General features: G+C 43.5%; 1 protein-coding gene and 1 long non-coding RNA gene across 3 annotated transcripts in view; both read left to right on the top strand.

The window, feature by feature from the left end:
• The window catches only part of LOC145717124 (uncharacterized), a 7,376-nt gene extending 2,257 nt beyond the window's left edge, over positions 1–5,119 (top strand). Inside the window, exon 2 of the long non-coding RNA XR_014140156.1 lies at positions 8–5,119. This is a non-coding gene — a long non-coding RNA (uncharacterized LOC145717124). The remainder of the gene's footprint in view (positions 1–7) is intronic.
• PSMB7 (proteasome 20S subunit beta 7) overlaps positions 1–10,991 on the top strand; it is a 61,238-nt gene that overhangs the window by 13,461 nt on the left and 36,786 nt on the right. The window lies entirely within an intron of this gene.

Here is a 10,991-nt window from a genome sequence, read left to right as displayed (position 1 = left end):
AAAGCAGGTTCATTTTTAAGAAGGAAAAATTGAATTGGTTTCTTTTGCCTTTGAACTGTAGTAATTTGTCTTCTGAGCACAATCCTGAATTTAGGAAAAGTTGTTGACAGCAGGCCGTCAGGCAACCCCACATTGTGTTCTCTCCTGGCCAACAGCGATCTTGCTGTTCCAAGTCTACTGTGAGTCCAGGGTGATGGTTCCACAGCCTTGAGTTCATAGCACGCTTGTGTTTAGAAATCATTGCTCTACACAGTCTAGTTTTGTTATCATAAAAGACCGGATTAAGGAGGAGATATCTGTAACATTTGATTTTAATACACAGGTAAATAATTATTTTGAGCTTTAGTTTATTCATCTGTTCATTTATTTATCAACTCTCTCTTGCCTTCTGTGTCTAGGCACTGTGGCAGGCTCCGCAGATAGAGATGAATGCCTGGATCCTTGCCCTCAATATCCTCACGCTGTAGTGAGGGAGCCAGATGTACAAACTGACAAGGGCAGTAGGTACAAAGGCCAGTGGAGGCCTGGGGAGAAAGGATTACATCAAAATGGGAGGATTTCAGGAAAAGCTTCACTTCACATGAACGGAGTCTTAAAAGAAGCATAAGTTACTTTTCGTTCATTTATCAAATACTTATTTAGCATTCACTATGGGCTAGGCATTGTGCTAGGTGCTGGGAATAGAGTGGTCAGCACAGCACCTGCCCTCAGAACTTACAGCCTCATGTGGGAGACAGGAATTAAAGTAAGTATACATTCATCTAAAAGAATGCACTGTGCTAAGTGCCCTGGAGAAAAAGAACAGTAATAAGAGAGAGGAACAGGAAGGACTATGTGGATAATGGCTGTTTGGGACGTCCTTGCTGAGCAAGTGACATTAAAACATTTTCTAATGAAAGTAATTTACGAACATGACAAAACGTTCAAGTGGGAATATTACATGAAAAATAAGTGTTTTTCATATCCCTCCTCCAAAGTAACCACTCTTAAGTTTATTGTTTTTTCCAGAAAATGTTTTATGAAATACCATATAGCTCTGTCAGTCTGTGCCTATTAAAACTACACAAATGAAGTCATACTGTGCACACTTTTCCTTTATTGTTAACTTGTTTTGAAGAAGTTCTTTACCAGCACATGTAGATCTGTATTGTAATAACAGTTACATAGAAATGCGTTATATGGCTGTATCATGATTTATTGACCCATTCTTTTGATGGATATTTTGGTTATCATTTTTGCAACGAATGTGTCTTGGTTTACTTAGGTAAGTACAGACTTCAGATAAATTCCTAGTGGAATATCAGGATTAGGGTATATGTGTGTGTTGCTCAGAATTCTCTGTTGCAAAGCAATAGAATTAATGATTTAAGAAAAGAGGACTATGTTGTAAAGGATAGTAGGTGGCTTACGGAATAGCTGGGAGGGCAAACGCTGGCTTTGGGGCCCAGAGCGGTGTCAGAACTCATGCTGCAGGGTAGACCACGGCAGGCGAGTACAGAGTGTTCCAGACTGCAGTCCTGCCCCAGCTGGAGCTGGCTTACTGCTGGGGTGCTGGGGCCTGGTGCTGGGGCCTGCTCAGCCTCCCTGATGGTTTCAGGAACCCAGTCTGCCTGCCATCCCTTTCACCACTGCCAGAGCGTTCCTTATAGGGGAGGGTGATTGGTGAAGCTCAGTCATTCACTCCTAAAGTGCTGGGATTCCCTGGACGTAGGAAGGAAGTCATACTATATATACTGCCACTGGTCAGCCCAAGAAAGTGACAGAAGGCCATGTAGTGCATTCTGCTTTTTGAGAGCTATTGCCACATTGCCCTCCAACAAGATTGTACTAGCTTATATTTCTACCAAGAGAATATGAGGATGCCTTTCTCTTAACAACCTTACCAACACTGGGTATTTGTGCCAGTCTGATGGGTGAAAGATGGGAAGAGGGAACACGTAAGCGGAGACCTGAAAGGTAGGTAGGAATTAGCCAGGAATTCCTCGGCCCTGCTCCCTGTCCCCAGGGAACGACTTCAGGCCCTGTGTGCATGAGGGTCTGGTGTGGCTGAGGAACTGAAGGGCCAGAGTTGGTTGGTTGGGTGAGGCCAAGGCACTGGGTGGGGGTAGTGTTCAATGCAGGGGTGCAGTGGAAGCAAAGGCGTTCTGGAGGGTGGAGCAGAGGTACGACTAGAAAGCGAGGCTGGAGAGGGTCCTAGTGATACAGGCCCAGTTGTTTGGATTTTGTCCTTGAGGTTCCCATCTAAAGTTGTCATGCCAGAGAAGGATGGGATGAGATTTGCTTGTTAGAGCAGTCTTACGGCTGTAGAAAGGAGGATTGGCATGGGGGAGTCTGGAGGCAGAGAGGGAGATTGCGTCTGGCCAGAAATATTGACGGTGTGGCTGGGTCCCGTGACAATAGGGACGGCTCCTGTCAGAGAGAGCACTTGGAAATGAACCAGCCATTAGGCCAGATCCCAGGTGTCCTCTCCTGATTTCTCAGTATCAGTCCCTTCCTGAGTCTTGACTACAGAGGCCCAGTTAACTCCTTCACGTGGGGCCGTTGCCCTGCCAGGTGGACTCTAGGCCTCTTTTCCTGCTTTGTTTCCTGTCCCTCCCCTAGGCCTTTGTGGCAACAGGGGCACCTGTACCTCTCACCCTCCCCTGCGCAGGCTCCACCCCACTGTTGTAGTGCTGCCTTCCTTCAGAAAGGCCTTTTCTGCCCCACGTGTTCCTGCTCCTCAGCTGGGGTCTAGCCCAGAAGCCATTCGCTCGTGACTGCCCCAGGCTGAGTTAGCAGGTCCCTGTCCGGGACATAGGTGTGAAACAGGATTCCAGGATTCCCGCCTTGTCTGCACTCCACTTGCCCCAGCTCTCGTCCCTCCCGCATGTGTGAACATTTGAGATCTCGGAGAATAGAATCTGTCTTACTTCCAGTCTCACAGAGTCCTGTGTGACTTGGTGAATATTTGACGGTGAAATAATTTTCTGGTTTGCTTACTTGCTTGTGTCAAAGAGTATCTGAAACTTAGCCTTAGAAACCTTAGCTACTGGTTATTTTTGGTGACCTAACAGTTTACAGTACCCTTGGAATAGAGCTGGTTTAGATTGTGTTCCATTTGGGGGGCCCCAGGTTAGCTGAGAGAGAATAGCACAGAGCATTGCGTATGTGGTAGGCCTTTTTTTTTTTCTTTAAAGCTAAATATTATTTCAGATTTAAAGCATATTATGGAGCATCTCTGCCAGAGTCTGCTAGTGCTGTCACATTATTTTCAGTTAAAATTCTATGTAAGGAATGCTGTGGTTGCTATTTTATTGATGAGAAACCTGAAGTTAGAGAAATTTATAGTAACTTGCTTGTTCTTGCTCTCTCTGTAAATGGCAAAGCTGGGATCTGAACTCTTCCAGCTCAAGCGAGCCCCTGTACAACACAGCTGCTTTGATTTTCTCATCTTACAGATGTTACTTCATTAAGCTATTAAGCCTTGCTTCTGAATACTGAAAATATTTATACAAATTCCCAAAGGGCATTTATTTGTTTTGCGTATTTTCGACTGCCTATGTGCAGATTTTCTATCCTGCATATTAAAAATAGTATTTACTGAAACAGCTTTGTAGTATCAAAGGAAAAATTTAAAAATTATACAGTTTCACCATCCAAGACAACACGATTTTTATTTTTTGATTTTTTCCAATCCAAGTCCATTGTGAAGAGCTTTACCAGAGAATGTAAAATAAAGTACAGGTTTTGTATTGCCCTGGCTCTGTGTCTGTCATTTTTTAAGTTTCTTTTAGCCACTGTGGACTTTTGAGCAGGGCTTGCGTGCATCTTTCCCTAGGGCAGTGGCTGTGCTGGGCTGACTTCTTCCTAACCAGGCAGTTCTTCTGGCTTCCAGTTGATGCTTTCTTCCTTCTTTCCCTCCCTCCCTCCTTTCCTTGGTTCCTTTTTTTTTTTTGAGGGAATAGGGAGCTGAATGGCAATCCACAATTGCCATTTGGTGGATTTTGTTTTAATTCATGTTATAGTTGACCCTTGAATAGCAGGGGCAAGAGGTGCATTACCCCTGCGCCATCGAAAAATTCACATGTAACTTTTGACTCTCCAAAAACTTAAGTACTAATAGCCTACTGGTGACCGGAGGCCTTACTGATAACATAAACACTCCGTTGATGCATACTTTATGTGCTCTATGTATTATATACTGTGTTCTTTTAATAAAGTAAGGTGAAGAAAAGAAAACACTATTAAGAAAATCATAAAAAGAAAATACATTTATAGTACTGTACCGTATTGAAAAAAAATGCACATATAAGTGGACCTGTGCAGTTCAAACTTGTTATTCTGGGTAAGCGTGTAAACCAAATTTAAAGCTATAGATAGACTAGAAGGCCTTCCTAAACGAAACATTCCCATGGAGAATTAGCATTCACTGTGGGATTACGGCTTTCCTTAAGTGTAGCATAAGTGAGAAAATGAATATTTCATGTAAATTCTCATGTTTTAGTTAAATTATGGGTTTTTTTATTACGAGAAATAACAAAATTTTGTAATTAATCTTTGTTTTTCTGAGTGATTTGACAGTAAGAGCTGGAAGCTACAAATTACCCATAACACAAGGGTGTCTAAATTTTGTCTACCCATAGGCCCATACTGGCGACTAGCCAGGTGCCTGAAGGCTACTCTTAATTTACATTGGATAGAAGACACCTGTCTTGTGCATCTTTAACATGCTGGCACAGCTCATTGAGCACAGGGTCCAGGAGCCTCCTCTCTGAGGGCTTGGCTGCCTCAGGATTTACTTGGGAGAAGAATGTATCAAATTTCTTGTGGTGTGACCGTTGGATACCTTCTGTCCTAAATCCTTTTTTGTGGACATGGTGTTGACCATAATGATAGCAACATTCATCCAGCAGCTGTTGGGAGATGCTTTACAGATTTAATCTTTGCAACATTGCAAGGTGGGTACTACCATCCCTATCTTACAGATGCGGAATTGAGGCTCAGAGAGGGGTGCTGCGATCATATAGCCAGGGTGTGCATGAGCTGGTATGGGAACGATGGCCTCCTTGACTTTCCTCCTTCGGCTGTGTTATTGGTGTGAATGGTGTGTGGCATGTGGTCCAGACCAAATTTGATTTGGTCCATTCTCAAAAAAGAAGAAAGGGCCCCTTAGGTTTTATTTAATTATTTCTTTTTTAAGAGAGTAATTTGCAAGAGACTGCAGGTGATTGATTAGTGTGATTGTTGAAAGCCAGGCAGGATTCTTTGATTTTTCTTTATTAAGAAAGGGAAAAGGGCTTTGGTTGTATGTTTTATAGACAAAATGTGGGCTCTTTTAATTCTCGGATTAATTAGCTTATTCTTTTAACTTGCCAGCTTTTCTTTATTAGGCAGACTAAAGTAGTGTCAGGAGAAGCTTGGGGACCATCTTTTGCTATTAGTTTGGCAGTGTTCCTTGTAGCAGCATTGGCAAGGTATATAAAATTTTTATTTTGGCCCACTTATTCACATAAGAATTAATATGAATAAAATTTCAAGCATGACATTCCTGGAAATGAGGCCCTTGGACAATTTAGGAATACCAACTTAAGGAATAAACATTGGTATGCATCATTAGGGAAGACTTGGGGTCACTGCCAAGGCCATCCAGGTAGAATTTGATCTCCAAATAAACTGGCTGTATGTTTTCCTAATTACGGGAATATACCTCTTAAGCTCCAGTTTACAGAGCCTCCTAGCAATTAAAAAGATTTGGGACAGAGTAGGAAACATACTGGATGTCTCACCTTGTGGGCAAAAAAAGAATCTTGGAATTAAGTTGGAACATCGGTAGGGAATTCAGACCTGCCATTTTCTCCATATTTTTAGACTAAAGTGCAACCTTTGTGCAGACATTTTGATATCTCCACAAGACTTGACTTTGAAAATTTTCCTGCTCTGGATCAAATTTTCCTGCTCTGGATCAAACTACAAGATGGTAGATGTTTCTTCCACGGTCATTTTCAACTCTGAAATGAGCTGTGAACTCAGCATCACTGTATGTGGTCCATAGGCCTACATAAAAGCCTTCTCAGAGGGCATGTGGACTTCATGGCTCTAGCATCGCTGGAAATTCTTTTTCCTAGTAGTGTGGGCCGCATGACTGTGTGCAGAGGGTTCCATAAGCATGGGTCTCCATCAATACTAGAGTGATGCTCAGAGCCTATTTTCTGTGGGTCAGGGGCTGTGCAATGGAGGGTACACTGTTCTGGTGGGGGCTTTGTCCACACAGCTAGTGACTACTCAGAGTAGGGTTTCTGTAACCACCTGAAGCATAACCTAGAATCCTAAAAAAAGATGGGAGCCCTGGCTCCATCCTAGTCCTCCTTGACCAGGGCTGGTCACTTAACTTTTCTGAACCTCAAATCCCTCATTTTGAAAAAGAAACAGAATTTTTTTTTTTTTTGACTTGGGAAGGTCCCAGGGTTCTTGGGGTGCTGCAGTGTCATGTTGTGTGAGAACACACTGTAAAAAACCATGTGCTTTTTTGTGCATTAGTTCTTGATGTCATTTTTCCAGGTAGTGTGGCATAGTAAAAAGAGCTGGTTTTTGGGGTCCAACTGGGTTCAGATCTAAGTCCAACGTATATTAGCTTTTGACCATGAGCACTGATTTCATCTGTAGAATGGGGCTTAGAGGAGCTCTCCCATGGGAAACCATACATAAAAAATTCTTTGTATGTAGCACAGTGAAGATACTTAATGCATGATTTTTTTTTTTTTAAATATTTATTTATTTGACACAGAGAGAGCACAAGCAGGGGGAGCGGCAGGCAGAGGGAGAAGCAGACTCCCCGCTGAGCAGGGAGCCCGATGCGGGACTCGATCCCAGGACCCTGGGATCATGACCTGAGCTGAAGGCAGACGCTTAACCGACTGAGCCACCCAGGCGCCCAATGCATGATTTTTTGATCACTTAATGCTAATACATTCCCTGTGTGCAGTTCTGTGTACTAAGACTTCCCTGGAAGTTTTTCCTGCTCTGATTAAGTATGATGCATTTCAGAAGATTTAAAATGTGCCATGCATGGGTTTTATATTTTAACATTTACTCTGCTGTGGAATGCCAGGAAACGAAACAACCGGAAACTGAAAATTCACGAAAGTTGGATTATGCATCTCGATTCCTGGTTGCTGTGAAGGTGGTACTAAGCCAATAGATGGTGCCGTTATGTTAGAAAATGAGAAAATACTTCTAAAATTCATCATGGTGTTGCAGGGAATGTAATCTAACCAGCCCTCGCCAGTTCTTAATCTGTTCTGATTAGAGTGACTTTGTTCTTGATTCCGTGTAAAAAAATATTTAATGTCTCTTGTGGGTAAAATTGAATTAATATGTAGGGTGCTGTTCTTCCTCTTTTTTTCTGCTCTGAGATTTTTACCATGACTTGAGTTCAGTCCTTAGTCTACAACCAGGTAAAAGCCCTTGCCAGACATACTTTTTAGAACAGTTAAATGCAGCCCTTTTCAGTTTTAAGTTCTTTGCTTTAGACCCCACTGCAGAGAGAGGGAGGCTAACTAATTCATCTCTACCTGCTCTTGTTCTAGAATTGGGCCAGAATTGGCCCTGCTACAGACAGGTGCCTTTTGTACTCTTAGAACGTAGTGTTCGATTTTGACTTGCTTATTAAGACAGACTAAGTGGAAAGTCATTCTATGCATCAGAAGACTTCTCACTGTGGAGTTCATAGAGCGAGGGAGTCGCTGTCAGCCGTAACTACCGTGATTAGCTGTGTGACTCTGGGTAGGTTCCTTCGCTTGTCTGAACTTAATTTTTTTCAGTCTACAAAATGGAGATAATACCAGCTAGTCCACAGATGGATTCAGTGAGAAAAATCTATGTACCAGTGCTTTGCACATTTTTCTCAGTATGTAGGATTTCCTGTCGTTTGCACACAGGTCTGTGGACAAGATAAATCTTTACTGATGATTAAGGCTGGGTATGTTTTATAAGTTATTAAACTCTGTGGTCCTTTGTCCTTGAGGGTTCTGAGGGGCATGAAAACTTGAGAAAGGCCCGCAAAGTGGAATAAACTGCAATTTGGGAAGTTACTTTGAAATGTGGACCAGAGCAAAGGCCTTTGACAGACCTGTCAGTTCGGACTGCCTTGAGCTCCCGCAGCAGGAGGGAGAAGTGTATGCCCTGTGCTCACGGTGCTGAATGTCGGGGTCCCGGGGGAGCCTAGTGACTGATGAAGAGAGGCCTATTTTAAGGTAATTCTCATCCCCTGTCTTACCGCCTAAGCATAGGGTTAGGTGACTCTTTTGTTGGAAGGAGAACACTTCTGTCCTCATACCTTGTGGAGTTTCTTAAAAATACATTAATAAAACTTTCACTTTTTAGGCCAGGATGCTCTGATTTGTTAGTCTTTGCTTAAGAATAAGTGTTTATAACCTGTCAGGTCGGTGAGAAATTGCAGTTGCAATTATAGGAAAGACTCCAGGGCGCCTGGGTGCCTCAGTGGGGTAGGCATTTGAGGTTAGGCATCTGACTTCGGCTCAGGTTGTGATCCTCAGGGTTGTGGGATCGAGCCGGCGGGGAGTCTCCTTCTCCTTCTCCTGAAGCCCCTCCCCCCTCATGCTCTCTCTGTCTCTCTCAAATAAGTAAAATCTTTTTTTTTTTTTAAGATTTTATTTATTTATTTGACAGAGAGAGACACAGCGAGAGAGGGAACACAAGCAGGGGGAGTGGGAGAGGGAGAAGCAGGCTTCCCGCCGAGCAGGGAGCCCGATGCGGGGCTCGATCCCAGGACTCTGGGATCATGACCTGAGCTGAAGGCAGACACTTAACGACTGAGGCACCCAGGTGCCCCTCAAATAAGTAAAATCTTTAAAAAATATAAGAAAAATCCCTGTTTTCTTCAAGTGGTGTTTTAGATTATTTGCTTTGGGCAAAATTAACTCCTTTTTGACTATATTTAGAAAAGGAACTGCATTTTTTTTGGAAATTAGTTTTTGAGTGCAAATGTCATTGGATGCTTTAAAATTCTGTTTCTAAGCGTATTAAAAATGGAATGTTTTTTTTTTATTCATTGGGAATAAAAGGTAGGCTCTTTGACATTGAGGTACGTTTGCTGATGAAAAGGAAGCGTTCTTCCCCCTCACGAGGGGTTTAAACGTAATAGTGCTTACTCAGGAGTGAAAACATCAAATTAAACTGTTTATGCTGACAAAGGACAAATCTGGATTTCAGCAACCCATGCAAGATTGTCTGATTGCTTGGCCTGCCTTGCCTTGAAGCTTTTGGCCAGGACTTGTAATGAAATGCATGCATACAATTAAACCATTTCAAGTCGGTGTCTGAGTCTTCCCCAAGCTATGAGAGGTGCTCCACTGCTCTTTAGTGGCTGAACGTGGTCCCCTGGCACCAACATTGCTTTATATTCATAAATCAGCTCTTCACACATTGGCAGTGTTGGCCTCCAGAGCAGGCCCCAACACCAGGAGGCTAGTCCTCGGAGACAGGAACGGAGTGAAAAATGATCCCAATCCATGGGTCTCTGGAAAGCACCAAATTTTACCCAGGATGAGTGGCCAGTTGACTAACAATGAGCACGTGTGAGTAAGCACTCTGTCAGGGAGAGCTGACACTGATGGATTCGAATATTCAGTGTGTTACTCTCTTATCGCTGCATACATCTCACACCTTGGCAGGCCTCAGTGGCAAACTGGTCCTTGGGTACTTCAGACGGACCTCTCCTTAGCAGAAGGAGCAGCTTTTTTCCCTGAAAAGATCTGGTTAAATTGGTTTGGGGAAAAGCAATAGAAATCCATTTCCTGCTGCCTGTCAGAACTTTGTGACTTTGAGAAAAGAAATTTTGAAGCCCTCTGTTTCCATTAAAACTGCCAGCCCTGGAACTTGTTGAGAATGATGATATAAAATAGCTCCTGGAGGACAGGGACTTTGTCTTAGAGTAATTACAATAGCTAGCTTTTATTGAGCTTTTACTGTGTGCCAGACATTCTGCTTTCCGCTTTCCGTGCGTCATGTCCTGCAAGTTGCCCAGCCACCCAGTGAGTGTCATGGTCCCCGTTGTACCGGGGGTGGGGGGCTGAGGCTGGCGCAGCGGGCAGCTGTAGTACGGCTTCAGGCAGACAGTCACCTTGTGCTCGAGGTGGTCGTGCCTCCTGGGGCGGCTTTCGGGGCTCGGAGCACCTCAGTGGTATGCCAGAGGAAGGCGACGGATTGTGCCCCCGCCACACAGCAGTGTGTGCCCAGAGGCTACACTCATAAATTGGGCACACTTGGAAGGAATGAGTGGGAAGTTGCCCTTCTAAAGCCTGGAGCCACAAGGCCTAGATTTGACTCTTGGCTTCACTGCTTACCGACTGTACTGCCTTCGCTAGCTGAGCCTCCGTTTCCTTGTCTGTAAAATGAAGAAATACCTCACTTGAGTTCAGGGCCTGGGACCTGAAAGTCTCCCAATAAATGCTTTCTTTCCCCTTTTCCAGTCTGGGAGTTTGTGAGCAGAGACATTATTAGAAAAAGCAGATTTCTACCTGCTGGCTTTCAGTTCCTTCTAGGAGTTTGACTTAGAGCAGTGGGCTTTAGAAAATTATTTTAGTCTTTTATTGTTTCTTCAGCATGTCTAAAAACACACATTCTGGAATTGCTCAGTTTGATTTGGTACTTGAGTGAACACTATAAAAACATAGTTGATGTTTTTTTTTAAACTCTTCTGTCCTCAAGCCATATTAATGCAGTGTTTTTGAATATATGGAACAGGTAAAAGTGATATTTTAGATGGTAAAATTTTTTTGATACATTTCAGATATTTTTTTTTTTTTAAAGATTTTATTTATTTATTTGACAGAGAGAGACACAGCGAGAGAGGGAACACAAGCAGGGGGAGTGGGAGAGGGAGAAGCAGACTCCCTGCCGAGCAGGGAGCCCGATGCGGGGCTCGATCCCAGGACCCTGGGATCATGACCAGAGCCGAAGGCAGACGCTTAACGACTGAGCCACTCAGGCGC

Source organism: Leptonychotes weddellii, chromosome 14 (genome assembly GCF_054177405.1).
Source record: "Leptonychotes weddellii isolate Sample4059 chromosome 14, ASM5417740v2, whole genome shotgun sequence".
Classification (NCBI taxonomy): Eukaryota; Metazoa; Chordata; class Mammalia; order Carnivora; family Phocidae; genus Leptonychotes; species Leptonychotes weddellii.
This window is presented reverse-complemented; position numbering and strand designations above follow the sequence as displayed.